A 27740-nucleotide genomic window follows, 5' to 3' on the forward strand; every position below is an offset into this window, starting at 1 on the left:
TTACGGAGTGTGAGGGATGAAATTAAAATATTTTTTTTAAGAACCTGACATAAAAGTTCATGTTTCAACTAGCAAAGAGCAGAGTGTTTTTAGGTAGTCATCCTTTTTGACATTTTTGAGTTTAAAAAAAAATATCAATACATCATTAGACACTGAAATTTTGCAAAAGACTTTTTGCAATATAAATCTTTCTAGTCAACCTTTTCAAAAATCTGAGTAAAATTTCTGATTATACAATAAGTCAGACTCCCTGTAAATGAAATACTAAATGAATAAATAGAATTTAAGCATGCTTGGGTTTCATTTGCTCTTTCATCTATTCTTGCAGTAGTAGAGCCCTCATTTGGATACAAAAGAGAAGGGACTAAATGTGCAAAACCTGTCCATATTTTCAGAAGAACACTATATTTTTCTGAATACATTTTACAAGTTGCCAATGGTAAGGTAGATGACAAGCATATTGAAAAAAAAAATGGTTAGTGCTCCTCTTCAGCAAGACATGAACTGAGGTACAAATCTTCACTTGAACATGACTACTAGCAAAATTTCCTTTTTAACATTATTTAGGGGAAGCACATATTTGCACACAATAAAGCCCACTGAAAACTTCCAGAAAGTTTCTGACTATCCCAGGCATACTCCTCAAAAGATTAACAAGTGTTCCTGAAGTTTTCAATAGCTTCTATCAGGAAAATATTCAGTAATACAATAAGCCAACTTACTGCTACTTATTTTTAACTCGTTCTGACATCAGATCTAGTCTCAGGTTATAATTTTATATATATAAAGAACAATTCTAGACTTTAAGCACGATCTGCTTTTCAGCAAAGAAGAAGAATGAAACAAATATCATTTGGGTTGTTAAAGTGTTGGTGGATAATAGAAGAGCAACTGATGTCATCTTGATGTCATCTGGACTTGTGCAAATCATTTGATACTGTCCTGCAATGACATCCTTGTCTCTAAACTTTGATGGATGGACCACTTGGTGGATAAGGAGTCAGCTGGACGGTAGCCCTCAAAGACTTGGTTCAATGTCTAAATGGAGACCAGCAATGAGTGGTGCTCTTCAGGGGTCAGTGTTGGTACCGGCACTGATCAACATCTTTCCTAGTGACATGGACAGTGGGATTGACGTGCCCTCAGCAAGTTTGCTGGTGACACCAAGCTGTGTGGTGCAGTCAACAAACTGAAGAGAAGAGATGCCATCCAGAGGGACCTTGACAGCCTGGAGAGGTGGGCCTGTGTGAACATCATGAAGTTCAACAAAGCCAGGTGCAAGGTGCTGCACCTGGTTTGGGGCAATCCCAAGCACAAACACAGGCTGGGTGGAGAGTGGATTGAAAGCAGCCCTGCAGAGAAGGACTTGGGGGTGTTGACTGATGAGAAGCTGAACATGAGCTAGTTTCAGCGTGTGCTCACAGCCCAGAAACCCACTGTGTGATGGGCTGCATCAGCAGGTCAAGGGAGGTGATTCTGCCCCCCTGCTCTCATGAGACCCCACCCACAGTACTGTGTCCAGCTCTGTGGCACCCAGCAGAAAGAGAACGTGGGCATGCTGGAGCAAGACCAGAGGAGGACCATGAAGATGATCAGAGGGCTGAAGCATCTCTCCTGTGAAGACAGGCTGAGAGAGCCTGGCTTGCTCAGCCTGGAGAAGAGAAAGCTGCAGCCCTGAAATACCTAGGGGGTCTGCAAGAAAAGCGGAGAGGGACTTTTTACAAGTACATGTAGTGACAGGACAAGAGGGAATGGCTTTAAGATAAAAGAAGGGAGATTTAGATTAGATACTAGGAAAAAAATCTTCCCTGTGAGGGTGGTGAGGCACTGGAACAGGTCTCTCAGACAAGTTGTGGATGTCCCATCCCTGGAAGTGTTCAAGGCCAGGTTGGACAGGGCCTTGAGCAGCCTGGTCTAGTAAAAGGTGCCCATGGCAAGAGTATTGGAGCTAGATGATCTTTAAGGTCAAAACCATTCTGTGATTCAATTCTGTGACATATTAGCAAATTGAACTTTCTCCGACTGAATTACGTTTCTCTCATAACAAGATGCAAATGGCAGCTTCTTTCAGCTCTGATAAGCTGAAACTTAAAGCTACAGGGCAGAAGACAAGATTGTGAAGTTACATAGCTCTATAGCCAACATTACCCATGAGTGTAGTATCTTTTGTTCCCTAGGGGGCTGTAGCTCACAGCAGATTTTTAGTTTCAAATGTAAGTAAGGTCACCTTAAAGTAAGGTCAGCTACAAGCTTCAGAATATGAGACAAAACACAGCACAGCTTCTAGGACTCGCAATGCCGGTAGACATTTCTGCCCCTCCTCACCCTTGCTCTCTGATGCAGCCTTGTGCAATTATGGTGGCATTTTTATTAGCCAGCCTCCAAAAGCAAAATGGGAGCACAGTAGTCAGTAAGCAGCATTTGCAATTTTCATTACAGCTACACAGACATGCTGAAATAATGATTCCTGGCAATATGTTAGCAAAACATTAGAAAGACTTTAGTGAGCAAATAATTTAATTACATCCTTTTTTCAAGCAGTTTGTATTACACGACCCCTGACCTTTTATATTACTGTGCCTAAGCTCAGCATGAGATTCACATTTCCAATTCCTGTCACAGAATCTCTCCATCTTGTACCATTTAATATAGTGTGCTCCAGGTGTTCTGTGGTGAATGAATAGTTATATTACTACCTGTCAGACACAATCACACTCTATTCATCATCCGCGGCTGGCTGCGTGAAGCCCTGCTTCCAGGAGGCTCCCTCTCTATTTCCTTGTTCAAATGTCTGCAGTGCTTTCGGCCCATCTATCAAGCCTGTCATTTAGAGGGAAAACAGTATCAGCGCTTTAAATATATGGCGTTCTTTATTGAAACAGTGCTGTGATTGAACTGTCAGCATTCCCAGTATCACAGACAGTAATTCATGGCTGGTCAGAGCTCCATTTAGGTTGCTATTACTACGCTGACCTTGCTGGGTCACACTGAGAGTTTTTTCCCTTTGCAGTTAAGTCTATAAATAGTACAATTAACCTTTCAAGAACTACAGATTGTTTTCGATTCCCCTCCTCCACAAATTCACTTGCTGTTTGCGGCATTTACAATAATCAAGGCAGAAAAAAAAGTGTTCAACAGCAAAGGGCATTTCTCCCTTCTGAAATATCAGTGAAAAACAAATACTGTAACACCTCTAGTCCTGCAACCCTTTCTCAGGCAAAGTTTACATGGCACCATGCCTCAAGTTCCACTTTTCTGAATTCAAACCTAACATCTCAAAGTACTCAAAATATAACACATCTCAATTAAGCCCCTCTGCTTGTGCTACAGTAAAACTTTATGCTTTATGGATTTCTTTTTGTTACATATTTGAATGCAAAATACCGAAACAGAATAATTTAAAAAAAAAAAAAAAAGTCATTGCAAAATGACAAAAATGTGCTTCTTAAGCACATGCAGTTCCTGGTCAGTTTTGCAAGAGTACCCTTTGGTTTCAGAAAAACATGGAACAGGAAAAATCTCAGTAGACCAGAAGTTCGTGAGATAATTCCATCCAGTAAAGACTAATCTGAGTAGTTTACATGTCATTTATCAGCCAGTGAATCTCTAGAGCTCAAAACATTTTAAATAGTTGGCTTTCACTTGCACTTTAGTAAAAAAAGCAGTGACAGTAAGCTCATGTGATCCAGTACTGGAAACACATCAAAAGTCCTCTGAATTTTGAGGTTTCTGAATTACTAAACAATATAGTGCCCCTTTAATAAATATATGCCTGGGTCTAAGTCTGGGTTTCCATCCTCATCCACAGTCTTTTTCATTAGTTCGACCATGATCCTGGGGCTGAATAGTCTCAACACAGCATCTCAGAATCTCTCCATCTGGAGGGGGGCCAGCAACACCAGCCAAGAGAGACTCTGAATACTTGTGAGTTGTAAAAAGTTTAAGAGAGGAATCAGAGGTTAGTTCAAGTCACCGGGGGAACAGAGCAGTGTGGAGAAGAATGTGCTCCAGCTGCTTCCTTCAGCCTAAGACTAAAAGCCCTAATTTGATCACAACAGTCATTTCTCAGTAGGCTTGCTGTAGTAAAGCTTAGGGCTCCAGCCTTGATAACATTTTTAGATGTAAACATGGTCTTGTCACTGTTCCTGGGAAGGTGTCTGGACTTTTGTGATTGCAGCCAAATATACATAACCATGCTAGCTAACCCCAGGTAATTAATGAGATTTCCATTCAGAAAATCATTCACAAGACTTTTTTTTTTTTTTTTTTTATACATAACTTAAATGTAATTGTGCTTACCAACACTAATGTAGGCAATTTTAAAAATTCAGATAATACATTTTCTCAACAATCATCTAAGCTGCATGATTCATTGGAAAACCCCTTCCCAAGTATGTATTATATATAGCTGCAAAGAATATCATGCTGCAAATGTGCAAGAAACACAAGTGGCATGTAGAAGACTCGAACAAAGCAAAATTATTTAGTATACGAACATAGAAAGGCAGCAGAGAAAAAAGCAACAAGGTCTTTTCAAGGCAATATTATCTTCTTATTACAGACACAGAGTGAAATTAATTATGTAACTTCAGCCAGTCTGAATATTTTGGAATCTGAAAGAAAGATACAGCAGCATAAATCACTCCCTGTCTTGTTAGCAGTTTCCTGAATGTCTCTTTTTTAGTTTTTCTATAATGAATGCAAATGTCACAGCTTATTACAGCTACTGAATAAGTATAATTAGGAAATAATTTCATCTAGTTTCTCTTTTCTTTGAGAGAGTTATAAAACAGAGACACAGAACAGTGTCCTCGTTGTTGGATTTAGCATTTTTAATGAATAGTTCAGTATCTGTCTGCCCTCAGTTTGAAGGCAAAAGCTTTTACTTATTATAGCTACAGAATAAGTGTAAGTCTCATCTCATTAACTGTCATATTACGATGCTCTATGCCATACCATTCAAGTTTCACTGAGCATTCAGAATTGCTTAATTACATATAGTAAAAACAGTCTGCTGAGACTTTCCCTTTAAGATTATTATGTAGGCGTAAAGACAGAGGTCATCTTCATGACTCACTTTTGCTTGCCACTGCACTAACTCAAAATGACAGAGGCCTTTTGTTAGAGACAAAAACTGTAATGAGCATTTGAAAAATAAAGTGTTTACGTCTAAGAGACACTTTTGGTTTTTCAGACCAACAATTCTTTCTCTCCCCCCTTTCTCTCTGTGTTGGTGTTAAAACACATAGTACATTTCTTATGAATTATACCACCCTATGATAATTATAGTGTGTTGACACTGCTTGTCATTACTAAATCTACTGCATGCTTTGTGTGCTCAGTTTTCAATAGCTATTTGTTCCACGAAATGTGGAAAAGCCATACAAGATATTGAGACTGGTCATTGCTCACATCTTTCTTTTAGCCTTACTATTTTGCTCTATTTTTAAACCAAATACACACACAAATCCCAGTTGTGTGGTCTGCATTCCAAAAATGCCACTGTCCACAGCTGAAATGTCCTTACTGGGAATCTCACATTTCTGTCAGAAACTCCTTGCTCCTTCACCCCCACCTCTCCCACAACAGAATTCCTAAAGGTTTTAGATATCATGCATATGCCATAGATATGCCACTCACAGTCATGTATAAGCACCCATACACATAGTGTGCATATAAGCACCCATACTGCTTATCTCTGTTTTCCAATGAAAAACTCAGAATGTGTATTTTCTCAAAAACAAAATCTTTGTCTCTCAATCACTTTCCAGAGCTACACACTGCAAGTGGAAGAAGGAATCCAATATGGTTAATCAGCCAGTATGCTGCATTCTTAGAAAATAAATAAATGACTGTTATTCATCCAGTAATTTTTTATGCTATATTTCTTCGGAAAACACAACATCAATTTGCGTAAAATGTAGACTTTCTTGAACACAAAGAAATCCTAGCAATCTCACTTATACAATCTTGTCTTATTTGCAAAGTAATATATGCATCTACGTTTGAAGAAAAAGATGTGTCTAAACATCATAGAAAAACCTCCAGTGTTTTTCTGAAGTTTTGGAAATGCAATCTTATTTCAATATATTAATGGATTTTCTGGTTTTCCAGCTGCATTACTTGGCTTAACCAATCTCCACAAACTTTTCCTCACAGTTTTAGATAAACACAACTATAATACAGTCATTACAGGGTACATTTATTCTGTGTTACCAGTCAGAGAAGATTTTGAAAGACTGTCACCTTGTCAGGGAAGAACCAACGCATTGCTGTTACTTGTAATAACTATTAGCTTTAAGAACCTGGATAGAAAAAACAATTTGACAGCTTTGTTTTTTCAGACATATCTGCCTTTCAATATTTTAACAGCATAATCCACCTCCTCATGGATTTACACACAATTGTAGACACTGAAAAATACTCTGAAATGACGGAAAGAGCTGATGTTGCTCTATTATCATTACACTATGCTACAAATTGCAACATTCCTGCATCACAACCTTAGAAGGCTATTTACAACCTACCATTGGATAAAGGTCATCTGAATACTTGTAACCAACAAGGCCATCACTGTTAAAATAAACTGGGCTTCAGTATACTCTGAGTGATGATTTACAGAACTCTAGAACTACGTCAAGCTATTACACAAGCGTTGATACTGGCTCATTATCTACATGCTCATTTGACTTGTAACATGGTATATTTTCCCTATTGACTCATTAATATCAAAAATGACACAAACTTTAAGACTCATATTGAGGGTAAACTGTAAAAGGGTGGTAAAGACCAAACGAGGCAATTTCAGGAAAGTTCAGTATTAACAAGTGAATAAATAATTGAGGTAATTGCCAAAAAAGCATATTAGCTTACACCTTTAACTTCCCAGCTGAGTTCAGTCAGTCATTAAGGGGCAAAGAGAATTCCTTCTAAACTCCGTTATAAAATGGAGAGAAAAAGAAGGAAAGGACTGGCACATGAACTACAAAAGGAAGACTGCTAACAACTTCACCTTTTTAAAGGCTGAAGGGACATTTTCAACAAAGACCTGACTGGACAGGTAGGAGTCTGGAGAAAAAGACCCAATACAATACCAGATAAAAAATGCTGGCAGTTTCAGTAACTGCCTTCTGGACAACACAAGAGGTACACTGGTGCTGCAGAGTGTTCTTTTGGTTCTTTTCCTACAGCTACATTTTGTGAGATAAAGGGTAGTGAACATGTAGTTAGTTTGTGCTTATATTCCCCACCTTTAAAATTATTTGTGCCAAGACATAACAGGGTCTTGGGCTGTATTTGACCTAAATAGTGTAAAAGTTGCAAGTACCCCCAAATTGCTTCTGGAAAACATTGTTTTGAACAAAAACAGGGATTACAGCCAGAATACATGCACAAAGGAAAAATGGCCCCAGGTGTCTGTAAGCTTGAGAAAGCTAGTTGGAGGAAAAATTCCCACAATTCAACAGATCAAAATTACAAGCTTTTAAAATAAAGATCAGAGTAATTAGAACAAACACACACACATGCATTGAACTTCTTACATCCCTTATGCAATTAAAAGCCTTTTTGCTAATGCACTGGAGTTAACAGCTTTTGAGATTTATGAAGAAAAAGAGACCAGTGTTACTTTGCCACTTTCCTTAAAAAAAAACAAACAACCTAAATTGTTTGGTCAGACCATAGAGAACAGCAGAACAACTAGTGTCTCATGCTCCAGAGAAAAGCAACTAACCACTGGAGAAAGTAAAGAGAGATTTCAACTGCAGCCCTGGAAGCAACAGCTACATTAAAGCAAACTCCTATTCTTATTTCTGGAAAGAGAGTTTGTAATTTTGGGAAAATAATCTTCTTTCCAATAGTTTAATTAGCATGTGTTTTTCACATGTATATTTTTCATGTTAAAAAAAAAAAGTCATGGATAAATCTAAAATCACCTTTTAATTATAATACTCGGGCTCATTTCCAACACAAGCCAGTAATAACTGCAGATGCCTGAACAATTCTCATCTGCTCCAATCTGATTTTGGTGTTTTTTCTTTCCAATAGTTTTTTGGTTTCCATCACCTTTGTGGTATTTTAATTTTATGTCATACAAACTCTCAAAAACTGAGATACTGCTTTAAAAAGCATGTTTTGACCCAGTAAACTCCTCAGTACCAACATTTCAAACCCCAGCTTCCACAAACAACATGATGCATAGAAGAAATCCAATTCAATTACACACATGTAGCAAGAATTAAAACCATCCAATATGTTTAAAATTATAACATGCAAAATAAACCATATCAAATCAAATTACAGTTGGTACAAGACAGACAGGATGCTACTCATATTGCAAGAAGATGAATTTTATATCATCATACAAAAGATTAAGTAACCTGTCAGAAACAGCTACTTACAAGATTGCCAGTGATTGACAAAGTATGAGGACCAGAAGATGGCAATATTCAGCTTAACTCAGACTTTTTTTGAATGAATGAAGGTACTGATTGAATGGTTAACCCCTCTTTCGACAAGCTTTATAACTAGGATGATGCAAGAAATCACAGGTTACTTACATCCTATGCCATGCTGGTCTAGGATCTGTGTAGCAAATAAAGTTTATACTTTAGCAGATTTTTCTTATTTTAAACAGATATTTGACCCATTGTGGTATCTGTTTGACTGTGTTACAGCTGGTGTCATCAAAAAGCCAACATGCTCTTTGAATAAGCTATCTTTTTTAAGGAAAGCATGATCCTCTGTAGAGGATCATTTTACTACAAAGATATGAGCTAACTCACTTCTTATAACTAACACTTTATACCACAAAAAACTCCTTAAGATGATTTGTACCTTCTTGATAGAAGATATAACCCATTCAACTTTCCAAATATCTATTCATCATTTACATGCTATAAAAGTACTCCAGCTGTGTATAGTTACATGTCAAATACTTTATTGAGTCTGTTTCTTATTCTAGTAGAAATACAAAGCCACTTTTGCAAAGTATCCTTTTCCAACCAAAACCATTCCGTGATTCTATGATTGTTACTTTTCCACATGCAACTAGCATGCTTATTGTTAGAATCATGTTTTGGGAGTGCATTTTGTAAAACTTGGTCAAAAGAATTTGTATCTTCAAGGATGATTAAAGCAGTAAACCCATTAATATAACAAAAAATAGGATATAAATGAGGTATATTGCATCATAACCAAGTCACATATGTGATTATGTATTTTGCACTAAAAATTTCTTGCCTTTGCCTTCAGGGCAAAGGCCTTATAATAACAGCAAAATCTAAGATCTAAAAGGAGCTAACAGCTTCAAGACATTTCGAGCTATTTGATTTCTGGTATTCAGGTTCTCATGAAATTCTAACATTTTTTAAATGTCTTTTTAGAAAATTTGTTTTTTCTTTTTTTTCAGTCCCCTTCCACTACACCTACTTTGAAATGAATTCTCAGAGAAATAGTACTGTGATTATTAATGAACATCTTTCATATTATTAATTTAAAAAAAAAAAGACATACAAGCTCTATTTATGTTCCTGAGTAGCATTTAGGCAGATATTTCAAATAAGTTGTGTTCTTCTAAATTTTTATATTTCCATAAGAAGGATTAAAATCAATATTTTTCAGTGGAATCTCCCAACTCATAATCTCTTGTTCCAACCACAGAACATCCCATTCAGCAATGCAGTAAATGCACTGAACTTAAAGTTAGTTAATATTGACAGAAGTATTTATTAAAAACTTAACAAATTATTCTGTAGTGTTCATATAGTACTGTAATAAAATCTACAAGACTAACTCTCATGAATTTGTACTTCATGGATGACTTTCCATTAATGTTAATTTTGCCTCCATCATTAAATTTATGACCTCTCCTCCTCAGGTGTGAGAGTAAGAAAGTATGTTCAGAAGAAGCTATAGCATGGACCTTCCTTTGTTCTGCACCACCAAAGTCTCTTAGAACATCAAACTGTATGATGTTCATTATTAGGTAAGTATTAGATAAATAGATAAAGATATTCTCTATTGTCTTTATAAACAGATATTCACTGTTGTCTTTATTCGCTATTAGATAAATACATAAAGATATTCACTATTGTCTTTATAAGCTTCACATGTTTTATGTAATAGCTTTTTAGTGGAGAGGCATGTGATTAAAAGAAAAAGAAGATAAGCCAATAGAAACTCAAACTTGTTTCAACTCTGACCTTTAAAACTCTGTCTTGATTTCTTACTCTCCTCTGAGCTTCTTAAGCCCTGCTTCCCACCCTGTATCCTCACCAAAAGTAATGTTTCAAGCAGTGGAGTCACACCAATGCTGCACATCAAGTGAGGGGACAAAATGAAGCCACAAACTTTCATTGCCTCTCACTGCCCTACCAACATGCCATATGAGCTGTGTCACATAAGCACAAAGAATTACTTCATGAATATGTGGCCTGCAGACAATATGCGTTGTCCTTGAACAAGTACAATTATGATAGCAGTCTCTCTTCTCCCAGATGCACCTTATTTACAAGAATATTGGAAACTACCAACAGTGAGAAATTATCAGTGCTCTCAGTTCAATAATAATGAGTAAAGTACCAAAAACAGTAGGTGACAACTGAAAACAACATGCTTTGAAAATCTCACACATGCAAACAATTCTTTCCTGGGGAAAAAAAAAAAAAGTTAATTGCTTTAGTTCAGGTAGATCTTATTATTTACAACTGTTAAATTTCTCTAGAATAACCCTTTTAATTGACACAACCAGGTGCCAGTTCACCAGTTTAGTAGGCATGCATCACTCAGAATGCATGTTCAGAACTGCATGTAGTTTTCAGTAATATATAACGCAAAAAAGATACCCCAAAATTTAAATTTGCCAGCCTACTGAATTGGGTATCAAAATATCATTTACTATTATTTCCTATTTTCACTCATCATTTCGGTGCCAGAAAAAGACAATTTAAAGACTGCAGATACAGGTATATTGAAATCACACTGGAGAATAGGATCCGAATTCCTAAAGATTCCATTAGATTGGTAATATGGCAATGAAAAAAAAAACTAAGGTTCAGTTCAACAAAGACAGAAATAAAATTCTGCCTTTACTTGGGATAACCATATATCAGATATATTACACTGGCCAGGTAGTAACTCTGGCTCTGGGGATAAGCAGAGTCCACAGACAGGAGCTGAAGGACTATGACTATGACTACAGGCTGGAATGCAGCACAGACACAGAGCAATCCCTGTGTCCTGCCCTAGAAGATGCTGATGATCTGTAAAATGTGCTCAACTGAAAAAAAGAGCATAACAGTGACGAGACAGATAGACAACCATATCAGGTTAGGACTCTTGATCTACTCGAGGATAGGAAGGCTCTGAAGAGGGTTCTAGACAGGCTGTTTTGATGAGCTATGGCCAGTTGTATAACATTCAACAAGGCAAAGTGCTGGGTCCTGCACCTGGGACACAATAACCCCATGCAATGCTACAGGCTGAGGGAAGAGTGGCTGGAAAACAGCTGGCTTCAGTTAGGCCACTGAGCCTAAACACTGGAAGCAACATTTTGACATCTTAAATATTGTTACACGAGAAGACTATGTAGCAACTATCATTCAGTTCAATGCTTGCTAATTTTACATGTCACATAAAGCATATTAGGTTTTTATTATCATCATCTTACAAAATATCACCTATTGCCATAAAACAGTTACATAAAAACACAATACATACTAGAATCTTAGAAATGTCTCTGATGTATTCTTTTAGCAGCAGCTGATTTTCTCTGCTTAAAAATTCATTCTGGAAAAGTTCTCAGTTAATTTTTAAGATCTCTAAAAGGGCCCATAAAAATACTTGCAAGAACAAATCAGATAAAATAAAACCACTCCTTGAAATGAGTGCACTGCAACCAACACAATCCAATTTCACCTTGATCATTGCTTCATCTTACCTTACAGCACCCTTTGGCAAGCAGCTGGCTTGTCAATGTAATATATTTCTAGACTCAAAATGAAATTTGCAATATTTCTTTTGCTTCCATTTAAACAGTGTTAAACAGAAAGACAATCCAGTGTCAGAAATAGTATTAAGTCCCTTTTTGATGGTCAGCATTCACATGTCTTACAGTGTACCACAGGATACGATTACAGAACCATCAAAATACACTGTTAGACACATGCTGTCATGAAAAAATGTGGGTTTTTTTTCCTCATCACCGTTTAGAAATGCCTTATCATATAACTCACTTGAACATGTTTACTCACAATTCCTGATTAAACAGCCTCATTTTCCCCTGCAATAAACTGATTTAATATACACTGTGAATACAAAACACACTCTGAAGTGCTTGCACTGTAAGAAGGTATGATATAAAAACAGATTAGGAATATTAGTAAGGGAAGTAAATCAATCTGTCCTCTTCTATCAAGAAGTCTTATTAAAATAAAATAGAGGTGGTTATTCATGTAACAAAAATGCTATAGATGTGTTAGGCTGAGAAAATAATCCAAGCTATTGAGCTCATTGGAAAAAAGTAAGAATCCTCATCCTTCTGCCCACAGCTGTTCAACATATTCAGCCATCTCTGGTTATTAATATTAGTATTAAATATATTCCTACCCAACTGGGTTCACTCATGTTTCCAGGTTTTTAATCTATTGTTTTCCCCTATGTTAAACAAATCTAATCATTTCTATCCATAGCAAATGTGCAGCTGGTGAGCAAATGGATGATAAAAATTCCTATTATTCCTTTGTGTTCATCTCTTGCACTGAAGATTCTTGTCATGCTCTGGGCATTCTAGCTGTCTGGTACTGTTCTTTTGTCTCCAATTCCAGGGCTTTCTCTGCTGAACATTTCTCTGTCCAGAATATTTGGTGCACTGCCTAGTACCAAGCAAAATCTGCTTGCAATGTAAGAACATGTGGAGAAATTATGTGTTTTTGTCACACCCTATTAAACGGTATTCAAAACACAATGCCCCAGAAACTAAACTGATTGTAGGTTTTATAACCCTTTTCAGACTAATGGAAACAATTTAGTACCATGAATGGAAACATAGCTAGTGCAGCTGTGGGAATCTTAAATTGCTCAGCTCAGCAGTTCTGTTACAGCTTAAGCAGGATAAAGTAGTTAAAGTCCAGTTAGATTCTATTCTTCTGGATCTTTGACAGATCACTTCAGATTAATGTCTTCAAAGTTTTAACATTCCTGTCAAAGGCCTTCTGAGGAATTCCTGGTCTCTGCTTTTAACCTGAGGAGCACTGGGAGGGAGCTGTAAGAATTGGGAAAAGAGAGAAAGTGGGGGCAGGAATGACATAGGGAATTTTTCAATCATTTTGTTAAGAGTCTTGATCTTTGTTTTCAATTTGGTTTTATTGCTAATATAAGTGAAAAAAAATACCCCCCCCCAAAACAACAAAACTAACAAACCAACAATAAACAACCAAAAAACCCCAAACGATAAAAATACTAATTACTTTTTTATAACTTTAATGAGTCAGCTAAGACCACAAACTCTAGAGGCATAGAGCCAAGATTGAAAGTCAGCCCTTAAGTTCACCCTAGGAATCAGTTGCAGCTGCTTAAGGACCTGTGCTTAAGAATCTGTCCTTAAGGACAGAAATTTTCCCCTATGCTCATTCACATTTCTGTATTTAAAAGTGAATGCCATGATTAAAAGCTTGACAGACAGGAGGGAAACTTGGCTGCTGGAGAACAATATACTACTCTTTACAAAACAAATCCTCTACCCAGCCAGTTATGAGAAGGAATAATTCATATGGGTGTTACCTGCACTGTACTACAAGAAAAACATCTGTGAATATCATTCGACAAATTGAGCCATTATCTTGCAGGGGTTTTTGATTGCCTTAGGAAAGGAGGGTGCTATATAGCACAAAGGCTAACAGATGCAAAACACTGAGTGGCAAAAAAAGATCTTCCAGAAGAAAAGTAGTAATAAAACAAGCCTAGCATGAAAATGCACCCTTTATAAAAAGTAAGCTGTTTATGAGAAGCAGTAGTAAACCTGCTTAGTTCTTCTGTGCCTCTAGGGAGAAATCTAAGACCTTTGAGAAGGGATGGAGAGAAAAATGAGGGCAATGGTGTGTTTGTCAGTGAGAGAATGCTGTGGAAACAAAGTTAGTAATTTTACTATTATTGCTTGCCAAGACCTGACAGGTGTGTAGTTTCTTATTGTTCTGAAAAGCAGCCAGAAACCACAGTTTAATATCCATCTATGTCTTCCTAGTAGGGGAGAAAACAGCTGTCTCTTTGGCACATGATACAAGATTATAGAAATATCAAGACATACTCTTCTGTGCAGTATGTTACCATCATATGCATGGCTTTGTTTGATCTTTCAACAAAGCACATAGCTGGAAGAAAAAAATGTTGCAGCCCAGATCAGATAAGACGTGATGTGGCAACCTCTTCTACATTTATTATTTCAACTAATCACCTCAACAAGAACTTTTCACATGAGCAAACATTTAAAATTAGAGCCATATTTTCAGCACAGTGGATCCAAAGACTTTCTACAGACATTAAACATTAAACTTCTAAGTAAACAAAAACAGGGGATGTAAGTAAACCATAACCAGGTTATTTCAGATAAACATGCGGTAGTCATTTCCAACCATTCTTAAAGAATGACTCCCATAAAGCCGTCAGTTTTCAAACTGGTGAGAGATGCCTGTGATCGATAAAGCCTTTGAACACAAAAGGTTTCCTCACACAAGAATGGTGTGTGTTCTCACACAAGAATGATGTGTGTTTTCCCACAATATGTGGCAAAGTAATCTTTTAAATCCTAATTCCCTCAGGAAGGCAAAAAGTACATACATATTATACACGCAAATAGACACACACACAGACGCAATATACCAGATGCAAGAAGTTGTAAGAAATGTTAGGCTTTGTGTATTGAATTTTCTTTCTGTGCAGAAGTATTTGCCAGCTTTAAAAGCCCATCATAACTGGCATACTGTCAACTGGATATGCATAAATTGTCTGCACTGTGTCCAGCATGATTTGATAATTTGACAGATGTAATTTAAGCAATAAGACTTGCAAGTTTTATATTTGCCAGAGTATAAGAAGAGAGGTTAGTGTACTCATCAACATAATAAAATGTTGGAAATTCTGAAAATCTCTCAAAAATACTAACATTCAGAAAAATTCTGGGCTTGATCAGCAAGCTTCAAAAAACTCAACAAAGCATGTCATTATAAAAGAGAGGTCCTCTAGGCTTATGTTGTATACAGTTACTTACACTAATAATGTCAATCTATTTAAAGTATTAATCAAAATAAGACTCCATTACCAGAAAAATTAAGCAAGTCAAAAATAAGCACACAATAATTACTAGACTAGGAAACAAAGATGTAATTTTCTCCACTTCATTGTCAGTGGCTTCTGATGTGTAGGAAGGAACTGATTTTATGATAATAAACTATTTTTTTGCACTAAATTTTAATACAAGCAGGGAACAAAAACTTGGTAATTTATTCTGTTGTATACGAAAGAACATCACTGACTTAAGACTCGAAGTCATAGAATCATAGAATAGTCAGGGTTGGAAAGGACCTTAAGATCATCAAGTTCCAAACCCCCTGCCATGGGCAGGGACACCTCGCTCTAAACCATATCACCCAAGGCCTTGTCCATTCATCAAATTGATGTTTCTCCAATTTAGAGACAAGAATGTCATGTGGGACAGTGTCGAACGCTTTACACAAATCCAGGTAGATGTCATCAACTGCTCTACCGCTGTCCATCAGTTCTGTAGCCCCATCATAGAAAGCCACCAAATTGGTAAGGCAAGATTTCCCCTTAGTGAAGTCATGCTGGCTGTCACCAAGCACCTTGTTGATTTTCATGTGCCTTAGCATGCCTTCCAGGAGAATCTGCTCCAAGATTTTGCCAGGCACAGAGGTGAGACTGACTGGTCTGTAATTCCCTGGGTCATCCATTTTCCCCTTCTTGAAAATGGGGGTTATATTTCCCTTTTTCCAGTCGTCAGGAACTTCACCTGACTGCCATGATTTTTCAAATATGATAGCCAGTGGCTTAGCAACTTCATTTGACAGCTCCTTCAGGACCTGTGGATGGATTTCATCAGGACCCATGGACTTGCACACGTCCAAATTTTTGAGATGGTCTCGAACCAATTCCTCTCCTCCAGTGGGCCCAAGGTCTTCATTCTCACAGTCCCTGCGTCTGCCTTCCAAGACTTGGGTGGTGCAGTCAGAGCCTTTGCTAGAGAAGACCGAAGCAAAGAAGTCATTCAGAACCTCAACCTTCTCCAAATCCTGTTGTAGCCAGTTCACCCAAGAGCTTCCTGACGGGGCCTACATTCTCCATAGTCTGTTTTTTATTTGCTATGTACCTGGAGAATCCCTTCCTGTTATCCTTAATAACCCTAGCCAAGTTGAATTTTAACTGGGCCTTAGCTTTCCTAACCTGGCCCTTCGCTTCCCAGACAACATCGCTGTACTCTTCCCAGGCTGCCTGTCCTTGCTTCCACTTTCTATAAAACTCTTTTTTCATTTGAATTTTCCTCCGCAGCTCCTTATCCATCCAAGGAGGTCTCCTGGCCCTCCTGCTGCACTTCCTTCTAGTTGGGATGCAACACTCCTGAGCTTGTAGCAGGTGATCCTTGACTGTCAACCAAGAGTCTTGGGCCCCCCTGCCCTCTAGGGCTATATCCCATGGAACCTTACTAAGCAGATTCCTGAAGATGCCGAAGTCTGCTTTTTTGAAGTCTAGGGCAGTGAGCTTGCTGCACGCTCTTCCCACTGTCTTAAGGATCTCGAATTCAACCATCTCGTGGTCACTGCATCCAAGGCTGCCCTGGAGTGCCACATTTCCAACCAGCCCTTCCCTGTTGGTGAGCATGAGGTCAAGCATGGCATCTCTCCTTGTCAGCTCCTCTATTACTTGCAGAAGGAATTTGTCTTCCACACAATCGAGGAACCTCCTGAATTACTTGTGCTGGGCCATACCGTCATTCCAACAGATGTCAGGGTGGTTGAAGTCACCCATGAGAACCAGGGTCTGTGAGCGTGAGGCTTTTCCTATCTGCCTATAGAGTGCTTCATCCGCAGATTCCTCTTGATGAGGCGGTCTGTAACAGATCCCCACAGTAATGTCTCCCATCGCTGTTTTCCCTTTAACCCTCACCCACAAGCTCTCTGTTAACTGCTCACCAGTCCCCAGACAGAGTTCCATACTCTCCAGCCTATCCCTAACATAAAGGGCAACTCCCCCTCCGTGCCTGCCAGGCCTGTCTTTTCTAAAGAGTCTGTAACCTTCTGTTCCAACTCTCCAGTCATAGGAGCCATCCCATCATGTTTCTTCTATGCCTATAATGTCATACCCCCGTAGATGTGCACACATCTCTAATTCCTCTTGTTTGTTCCCCATGCTATGGACATTTGTATAGAGGCATCTGAGCCAAGCTCCAAATGAAGCCGGCTCATTGGCTGGAGCAGCTGGAATATCTCTGCATTGCTCCGAGCATTTATTATAGGTGCTGGCTACTGACTGGGAGTGTTGGGGTGGAATGATGCCCCCCTCCCCCAACACATCTAGTTCAAAGCCTCCTTGACCAGTGTGGCAAGCCTCCTACCAAAGACCAGCTCCACCAGCTCCCAGTAGACCCTGCCTACAAACTTAGGTCCCATGTTCGACACCCAAACCCCTGACTATGACACCACCCTTTGAACCATTTATTAACCTGGCTAATCCTCCTAGCTTTTTTTTGGGTCATCCCCTGTATCCTGGAGAATTGACGAAAAGACTATCTGAGCTCCAGAGCCCTTAACCACCTCTCCCAGGGCTCTGTAGTCTTTCTTTATGTTCCCGAGGCTACTACTGTCTATATCCCTAGCACCCACATATATCACCAGAAGTGGGTAATAGTCTGTGGGGCTTACTAGAGCAGGCAGCCTCTCTGCCACATCCCTGATCCATGCCCCTGGTAGGCAACACACCTCCCTTGAGACCGGGTCAGGCCGACAGACGAGTGCTTCTGTCCCTTTCAAAGTAGAATCCCCTACTACTACGACCCGCCGCTTTTTCCTGGCAGCACCAATAGAGATCTTCTTTACTAGTGCATCAGCCGGCTGTTTCTGGCTCAAAGTCACATGATGAAAACTATTCATTCCTCTCCAGTACTCCAAGTCACCACATTTTTATAGTCCTAAGTAAACCCCAGCACACATGTGCTTGCCCAAACTAAACAGATACCAGATTACTAGCATGTAAGATCCTGCCTTTCACACTGTACATAGAGAATGTACATAGAGAACATGAAAGCTGCACTGAGAGCCTCTCAAAAACAGACCAGGAACAGACTCAAAATTATTTTCTCCTGAAGTTTCTTCTCACAAAGAGCCACTCTGATCCACTCTAAATTCCCTGTCCTTAAGAGTAAGATCAGACCACTATATTAAATAACAGTTTGGAAGAAAAATTAGATTTGCGAATGTGTATATAAAAGAAATCTAAAAGATTCATATCAAGCACTTAAAAAAAAGTGTTAAACTTGCACTTTCCAGTTATTTTTCCAAATCAAATTAGATTATGAAAGAAAATGGGAGAAACTGCTTCTTCCACAGTTTTCATTTTTGTGCTCAGCAGCTGTCAGCACAACAGTTCCAGCAGAGCTGACATGAATGTAAGAGGGGTATAGTTAAAGTTAGCTGTGCACTGGTGTGGTTTTGCAATGTCAACAAGACATGACCTGAAGCTGTAACACTATGTCTGACATCTTTCTACAATTCTACTTTCCAGTGTGGAAAACAAACACAAGAAATGAAAGAACATGCATGCTTGTGACTTGTTAGTCAGGTGAAGCCTGAATAAATGTGGAATAAATAAAAATCTCATTTCAAATACATTGATGAATGAAAAGAGCTCAGTACTCAATTTCTCTCCACCCTAAAATCACTGGTTGGTAACCTTAACAAAGAGCACAGCGGTGATTGAACAGCCAACTGTTTAGAATGAGTATGTTAAAAATTAGTCATAAACTGTCAGATTTCTGGTGTGGAGAGAAGCTAAAAAGTGTCTTTAGAACACTGCACTTCCCATAGAAATCTTTCAGAGTTAAATCCTACTCCAAAGCACATAATGTAGAAGAGGTATTGCAGCTACTACACAGTCCTTAAGTCACACTGAAACTTCATCCAGGCCTGGTTTATCTCACCCTACCTAATAAATATGCTTGCCAGAATTATCTTACTCTGGTATTCCTAATACTACAGGTCCTTTCCCATCTAAAAAGTCCTCAAGCGTCCTAGCTCAAATCTCAATCTGCATCGCGCAAGCAAATGCCTATTTGATGAAGGAAAAAACCCCCGGTGTCTCACTTTCAATCAGAATCTTATATGCAATTGCTTCCTAACATGACACTTAAAACTGAAAATCTGAACATGCTGTCTTCACATGTGCATGGACATGTGAACACATACACACAAACTCCTCCTCAAAACATCAAAACCCACACAAGACACCAAAGGTTAGTTTCTTATTTTTTCACTGCAGACTTGGCAAACAAAACTGCAGGAAGCATGAAGAATGCATAGTTTCAATGCCAATCTCTAATCTGAAACTAGCTTTAAGGGTTAAAACAAATTTTTAAAACTATTTTTGAGCACAGTTAAGCCACTTGTGTACTAGTGTTCTGCCACAAAAGAACATAAATGACTGATAGATTAACATTGGCTTGCAAACTGAAAAGATTGGCTCAATAAGAATGCATAACCCTGAAGAATAAGCATGTAATCCCGTGGTTGAGGGACCTCAAAAACAACTGAAGTAATGCATTTTTTTGCCACAAAAGTACAAGCAGAAAAGGAAACTGCATTTGTTATGTCCATGGATATCAGCTATAAGGTAGGCAGTGTCAATGAGGTACTTAGAATCATAGAATCCCCTGAGCTGGAGGGAACCCACAAGATCACTGAGTAACTTAAAAGTTAAGTATCTAAGAGGATTGTCCAACTGTGTCTTGAACACCAGCAGGCTTGATTAAATACTGACTTCTCTAGGGAGCTTGTTCCAGCTCTTGACCAACCTCTCAGTGAAGAGGAATTTTCCTAATACCACCCTGTGGTGCAGCATCCAAGTGCCAAAGCAGATCTGGATGGGAAGAAATTCGGGTATTTGGAACATCAGGCCTTTTTTGTTTTCCTCTCCTGCATGGACAATCAACCCTTGCCAGAGCTTCTCTGGACTTTGTTGTTTCAGTGTTTCTAGTTGGCAAGAACAAACAATAGGGATATGCTCTCTGAATCCGTAATTAGAAACATTCATTTAATAAGAGAGTAAAGTACAGATATGACAGATATGACTTCAGCCAATATATCTTGCCTGCATATCACATCCATGAATCTGTACTATCTTCCTATCAAGACATGCATGAAAAATCAGTAGCATCCTATCCACACATCAAAATTACATAATCATGTGTATGTCATATCCTTAACAGTGAGAATTATGTCTTCTCTTCCTACTTCCATTCCCTATGCTTGTCTTGTTTCTTTTTTTTTTTCCCAATAAATTCCAGTTTTCTCAAAAAAAAAAAAAAAGTATTATGTTTCTGTAAAGCAACTATGGTTGCTGGTCTGTGTAAAGTATCTATGGTTGCTGATCTATGTTAAGTCAGCGTCTCCCATGGGTACATTTGTTTTTATAAAGTACTTTGCACTCAGAAATTCAGATGATGTAATGACTATTCCATGTTCTTAGTGTGTTATGTAGGGAAACATAAGCCATTTCCTCCATTATTTATAAAATAACAGAATGACCTGTGAATGCATATGTGTACAATGAAGTAAATTCAGATTTCAGTATTCAGCAACTACTACCATCTGGTACATTTTCACTTGCACCTTTCCTGAGCTGCTGATGAATACATCACCATTCCAAAGAGGGTGCTTTGTTTAAAGTGCTGACTTGCAGCATTTCCAATTTTGTGCTGGGCAGGGAAAACATAAGCACACTCCATTCCCTCATCTTTCTATAGCAGACTTACATTTGTGACTGTCCTTAATGTTCCTGAAAAGAGGGCATAGCTGTTAGCTGACAAACAAATGTCTTAACTGAAACCAGAGGATTCTTTATGCCAAAAGAGCATAGTTCCAAGAGGAACCTATCCAGAGGAGTCAGATGCTTCACTAAAATGTATATTAAAGATAATTTTTGCACTCCTAATCTTAGGCAAAAGAATTATGAAAAAATGGATCAGTTTCATACGTCAGCAAAGGCTGTCCAGCAGTTTGAGTTAGATAATAATAGACTTGTTCTGTTTCTGAATATAAACACTCACCTTACACCTGACAATCAGGAAAAAAAAAAAAACAGCTGGCAGCAAAAGTGTAAGGTACTAGAAAATAGGAACTCCAATGAACACCATAGTGATGCTGGCTTCTATGGCAATGGTATTTGACATATGCAGAAGGAGAAAGCAGGGCTGAGAACTAAGCACTGCTTCATATGCATAGTTTTCAAAAGTGTATTATTTCTACACCAAATGCTTCTGGACAGATTATACAGATCAGTCAGGCCAAAACTGTGTGAGCGACTTCACTATAGCACCAAAGCAGAGGGATATGAAATACTGATAGTACTAAGGTCCACAGATTACTGGCTAGCTGAAGGAGCCATCATCTCTTAAGGCTATTGTCTTGTTGCCCTAAAGGCTTTCCAGCATTGACGACAACACAGGAAATTAATAATAAAAATTAAGGCTGCCAAGGGAAGCAGAATACTAAAGTATGTGATTGACCATTGTTATTTTTTACACCTGTGTCAGCCTAATTGACAACTAGTGCTGTGTCCTTTCTTTTCCAATGCTGCAAAGAAGTCACTGCCAAAACAACAGCAGAGCATCTATCATTATTATTTCTGGTCATCTTCTTTTCTATGGTACAATGACCAGGGATTATAACTACCGATATATATATATATAACCTTGTTTATCAGAAACCATGGCATTTCAGGTTACCAATCCACACAAATGAGTTAATTTGCACTCCCTTTTACCTTCTTCAGGGAAAAAGCCAGATTGCATTGTGTTGTGGTTTAAGCCCAGACGGTAATTCAGAACCATGCTCATTCACCCTCTTCTTCCTCCCCCCACTCCTGGAGGGATGGGGAGGAGAATCAAAAGCATGTAACTCCCATGGGTTGAGATAAGAACAGTCCAGTAACTAAAGTATAACACAAATCACTACTGCTACCATCAGTAATAATAATGATAAGGGAAATAACAAGGGAAGAGAATACAACCACCCACCACCTGCAGACCGATACCCATCCCAATCCCAGCAGCAATCTAGCCCTTCTGGGTAGCTGCCCCCAGTTTATATACTGGGCATGATGTGCTGAGGTATGGAATACCTCTTTGGTTAGTTTGGGTCAGGTGTCCTGTCTCTGCTTCTTCGCAGCTTCCCCTCCTTCCTGGCAGAGCATGAGGCTCTGAAAAGTCGTTGGTCAGAGTAAACATTACTTAGCAACAACTAAAAACATCGGTGTTATCAGCGCTGTTTCCAGGCTGAAGTAAAAACCACAGCACTGCACCAGCTACTAAAGAGAAAAATGACTGCTACTGCTGAACCCAGGGCACACTGCAGTCTTGCACTGAGGGAGACATAGTAGCAGCAAATATTTCGTGGCAGATCAGCAGGGATTCACTTCCAGGCCCAAGGTAGAAATTAGACGGTCTCAGCCAACCATATTTCAATGCCTCGTGACTGAACAGAAAATCAGTAATTGAAGATAATTAGATGTTTAAAGGTGTAGGCATCTGATGTATTTTAAGTCGCTTTTTCTGAATACTGGGAAGCTCAGTGGGTAAGAAGGAGATCAGCAACTATTACATTCAGATAACAAACCACAAATTGATTAATTATTATTTTTTACTTCTTTTTCCTCTTCTGCTTAAAGGAAGAAGAGCTATGAAGCAAGTTTGAGAGCAATCATTGTCAACACTAAAGGGTTCTCTTTCTATTTAGTATAAGAGGGAATTTTAAACACCTTCTGTCTGGGACACTGCCATAATGCTAGCATCAGTATTATAGTTATAATCACTATACATTGATATACATTGAGCTATACATTCATGTTTTTTCTAAGCCTGAAATCTCAGCTTCAAGTAAGCTTGTTAGGAGCAGCCGGTTAAATCTTCACTAGAATAAATCACTAGTTGTCTTTTACATGGTTTTACTACTTTCGCACTGATGCTTTACCTGCATACATTCCTCAGAAGCTGGTAGCAAAGTTGATAAATGCAACAGGAGGCCAAGACCACAAAAAGTAGTCAAAACTACAATTACATTGGTCATAAACTGGTGAATCCCTAAGAGACATCCCCCCAGATTTGTTGCAAGTCTTGTACCCAACAACAGTATTAGCTTCAGTCTAACCCTGGAAATTAACCTAACATCACTTAGACAACGTCATTTGTTTGAGGTAATTAATACATTTGCTTTCATGATCTGGTTCCAAATATGAATTACAGTAACAGATTTTTTAAAAAGGTAAATAAAATTTTGGTTTCACTACCTTGGCAGCTGAGGCATACTGCTCTGTTCCTTGGATATGTGTAAGTCCTTGTAGAAAGCCAGATCAATAGGGAACTACCATTGTGCTGTCGATGTGCTGCTTTTCTTTTTACTTTTCTGTAAATCCTTCACAGGCAAACAATGTGTTCACAGTGTTAAAGGATCAGACAGCTTCCTGGAGGTCATTTAGTGCATCTCTCTAACCAAGGAGCCATGATGCATTTTGTGTTCAAACTCAGCTGGACTGTGCAGTGCAGAAATGCCACAGGCAGTGTGAAATACAAACACTGAATGCTTGTCTCTATAAACTGACAGGTGTCTGGGGTATGCAAGGAAGCTTTGCTAAATTCTGTAATGAATTTATAATAGAAAAATGTAACAAATGCAACAGGTAGAGGAGAAAACAAGTTGATTTCAGTTGGACAGCCAAACATATAATAAAGGAAAACATAAGCAATCTCTAACTGGCTTCTGCTTTCCATCTGTCCACTCAGTGAAAAATGTTAAAGTTACATCTGGCTAAATGGTCAAAGGTGTCTATAAAAACAGCTTAGCAAGAAGAGGAGCTAAGATACACAAAAAATTTCATTACACATACAAGACATTTCCATAATTTATAATTTATCTCTACATTACCTAGAAGCATGTATAAACATGTGCACAGCTATCCATCCACAGATCTATGTCAGTTTGTGCTAGAACTTCATTTTCTGATACTGGCCAAAGGAGAAAATATCTTTTCCCATCCAGAATGGGCTTCCAGTTGTTCTGCCTGGTGCCTAAGTTCCTGTTCATCAAAAACTTCCTACACTTAGTCCTACCAGACCTGACACATTTTGAAGACCCTCCCTAATCTGTGATTTTGTAAGATATGGTTATCCTAAAGGGAACCTAAATAAGGCAAAAATATACTGACTGAATTGCAGCTCTGCAAAGGGCTGGCTGAACTCAAACACAATTCAGACCACTTTAAGTCACCAATCCATCTTCAAATTCTTTTGTTCTCCAATAAGCAAATGCAAAATAATTATAAGTAGCCTTTATATAATCCACCTTCATATACAAAGAGTAAACACACAGTTTGAATTGCAATTACTCAGATTTTAAGTTGAAAGAACAAGTGGAAAAAAGAGAAAAAACACTAAACAGCTTCTAAATGAACTTTTCATTAAACTGAGCAAAACATAGCTTCCCATTCCTGCAAAATAAGGGCCATTTAAATGGCAACATGTCACATTAAAAATATAAAGTTTTAAAGTAATGGTACAACTGGTTTATAAAACATTAATTTCTTAGCACTTCAGCTAAGGTTATCTCCAAACCATGACTTTTTGTAGTGCTTCCCTTCAAAGGGAGCTATAGCTCAAGACAATTTTGACACTGAAAATGGCATGCAGTGCAATAGCCTCGTAGCAGTGCTTTGCCCTGAGAGTACATTATGCTTACCTTCTTGGACCACTGTCAGTGAGTTTACAGGTGAATTTCAAGTGCTTTTTCATCTGTAAAGTTTGGAAAGTTTATCAGCAATTCAGAACAGAGCTGTTTCTTTTTCTATTCCATTTTGCATACCTATCAAGGATCAAATGGGACAGTTCAGCAAAGAATAGCACTGATGTACTTGGCAGCTGATAAAGACGTCACCTCATAGATATAAAAAAATACAAAACCAAACTTTGGTGGCAATACATAAAACCATTAAAACACCTACCTTATAAATTCAATGTTGCCTTCCATTACATGAAGCATCTAATACCATTTATTAAAAGTACAATCAATATAAAAGCTCTCTTAAAATGCTCTTTGAAAAAATTGAAAAGTTACATATTCATTAAGGATGCACATATAGGTATGATAGCTGCAAGCTGTTAGTTCCTGGGACACAATAAGATCTTTCAAAGTGCATAATCAGAAATATATTTTGTATGAAAATAAAATATGCATGTTCAAGGCTCATTGCCTGCAAGAAAAAATTTCTTCTGTAAGAAAAAATATTTATATGTACAACCTTTCCCTGCTCCTCCTCCCACAAATAAAAAGACCACCTGAAATAATTTGTCCAACACTAAAAAACCGCAATGATTCACGTACCAGGTTTCAGTTGAATGCATTTTTAAATGGCTGAGTTATAAACCCCTTGAAATCAAGTTTTATAATAAAATGCTCATAGACCCTTAACTTTAATGGCTCTTCCAAGGGCTTCTGGAGCAGGCTTTACTTACAATGTCATAAAGTGACGTTTAAAACACTACATAATTTTCTCAAGGCAGATAAGCAGGTGTTCAAGAGGGCAGCACAATTTAAACTTTGCTGATTTATGGGACATGCTGCATGAAAGGCCAGTAAACTTTATGGAAGCTCACTGCAGAAACCCCAGACTCTAGTACACACAGTACCACCTTTGTCTGAAGAGCACCAATATATATAAATGTTCATGTTGTCATATTTGAGCTCCTGCACTTTGTACATGTTACTAATAGTGAAATATACACCTCACCTCACAGGGTAAGCCTCTTTTCACTGTTATACTTTGCACAGAGGACTGAATGTAATAAAATTCATCACTCAGCTACTTCTCATACACTGTAGTGAGTCACTTGGTACCCAGGTCTCTTACTGTTACTCCGGCAACACTATTTCTGACCCTTTCAAGAGTTGAAAACTAAGCCACTTCCCTCAGACTTCTTTGAGCAGAATTAAAAGCAGAGATATGTCAAAATTTACCTGCTATATTACCAGCTGGTCAAAATCATCCTTCTGAAAGTCATTTCCTCTCAGAAAAGCAACCAATAAGCCATGAAGCTACTTGATGTAATTGATTAGCATTTTCTGCTTGTTAACACACACACACAGAGTCAATAATCTTATGGCAATGGGGCTCAGCCTTAATGATGTAGTGAGACTGTAATTTAGACAAAACTAAAAAAAAAAGCAAACAAAAAAGCCACTATTATCTCTCAATAACAAACTCTATTAAACAAAATTAGTAGTAAGAAAATAGAAGACCATCCCTGCTTAGGCTGTAGTTAGTGCTGGAATACCTGATACATGTGGATAATTTTTTCCATTTTCTCTTAAAGAATCAACGCAGCTCTTGTCGCATACTCAACCTATATTTCTGGTGCTACAGGAGAGAATACCATCAGCTCCATACTGATGCATAAATAGTAACACAAAAGTTCAGTGAGAAAAAAAAAAGCTAGGTTACTATCCTGGTTCAATTACCCTCAAAATAAGTATAAATACTTTTGGTCTGGGGGAGAGGGTGAGGTTTAAGAATTTTTTCAAATCACTTTACCTGCACATTGATATAATTTTAAGAAACCTAGACAGGGTCATGTGAAAATTGAAAAGTATATGCACCAACAAAGGCTAGTTTCCTAGTACATGGGATTTACACTGAAAATAACAATACATTACTTTCTATTGTTTGTCCCATTACTATTTGACTTTATATACTACTAGACATCAGGTAGTTTACACAGCAGTAGCACAAGTAAAATGTAGACAGTATGTACAAATGCAACAACTAAATTTGCTTTAATACTATAATCAAACCATGCTCTGCAGTCATGTTTGCAAGCTAATTGTCACATAGTATATATGTGACAGGTTTCTGTTACATATATAATATTTCTTACTGAGCAACATTTATTCAAACAGAGGTAAAAATCACAGGACATAGGAGAACTTACTCAGCTAAATACTAATGAACTGCTATAAAAAGAACACAGAGCTTAAGTCTCACAAAACTGATTATGGCCCTTGTTTTGTTTGATGTGGTCACCACTGACTTATATTTTGTCATAAGTAAAGTCCAGTACTAGCAAAGGAAGAGTAAATCTAAGGTTCTCTGTTTCTTATTTTTTATCATCAATACATACAGTAAAACAAAAAAACAGTCTTCAGAATAATTATCATCTTATGACATTGGTCTGAACCTTCTTCCCGTAGCCTTTATGGCTTTCCTTGTCTGACACATTGACTTGGTGGCCATGAAGAAACATTCTTAATTTGGATTAAATTCCCCTGCTCTCCAGGTACCATCTACTGCACCCAAAGATTATACAGAGAAATGTTTATTCCTTCTCTGCAACGCTGAGACCTAAGATAACAATAGATGTGAGACAAAAGTAAACTGATGAGTTAAGAAGTGAGATAGTGCTTTAGTGTTGTTTTTTC

At 38.0% G+C, this 27740-nt stretch overlaps 1 long non-coding RNA gene across 1 annotated transcript; it reads right to left on the minus strand.

Annotated features, from left to right (window-relative positions):
* Positions 1–2160: 2160 nt before the first annotated feature.
* LOC133208279 (uncharacterized) lies at positions 2161–26713 on the minus strand. Its single transcript, XR_009724313.1, has 3 exons — positions 26283–26713; positions 25008–25359; positions 2161–2379 (listed from the first exon to the last, which is right to left on the minus strand). It is a non-coding gene; the product is annotated as an uncharacterized LOC133208279 (long non-coding RNA).
* Between the last annotated feature and the right edge of the window lie 1027 nt (positions 26714–27740).

This window comes from Neopsephotus bourkii, unplaced genomic scaffold, assembly GCF_033783945.1.
Source record: "Neopsephotus bourkii isolate Nb327-2 ecotype Australia unplaced genomic scaffold, CSIRO-AGI_Nbou_v1 NB_256, whole genome shotgun sequence".
NCBI lineage: Eukaryota > Metazoa > Chordata > Aves > Psittaciformes > Psittacidae > Neopsephotus > Neopsephotus bourkii.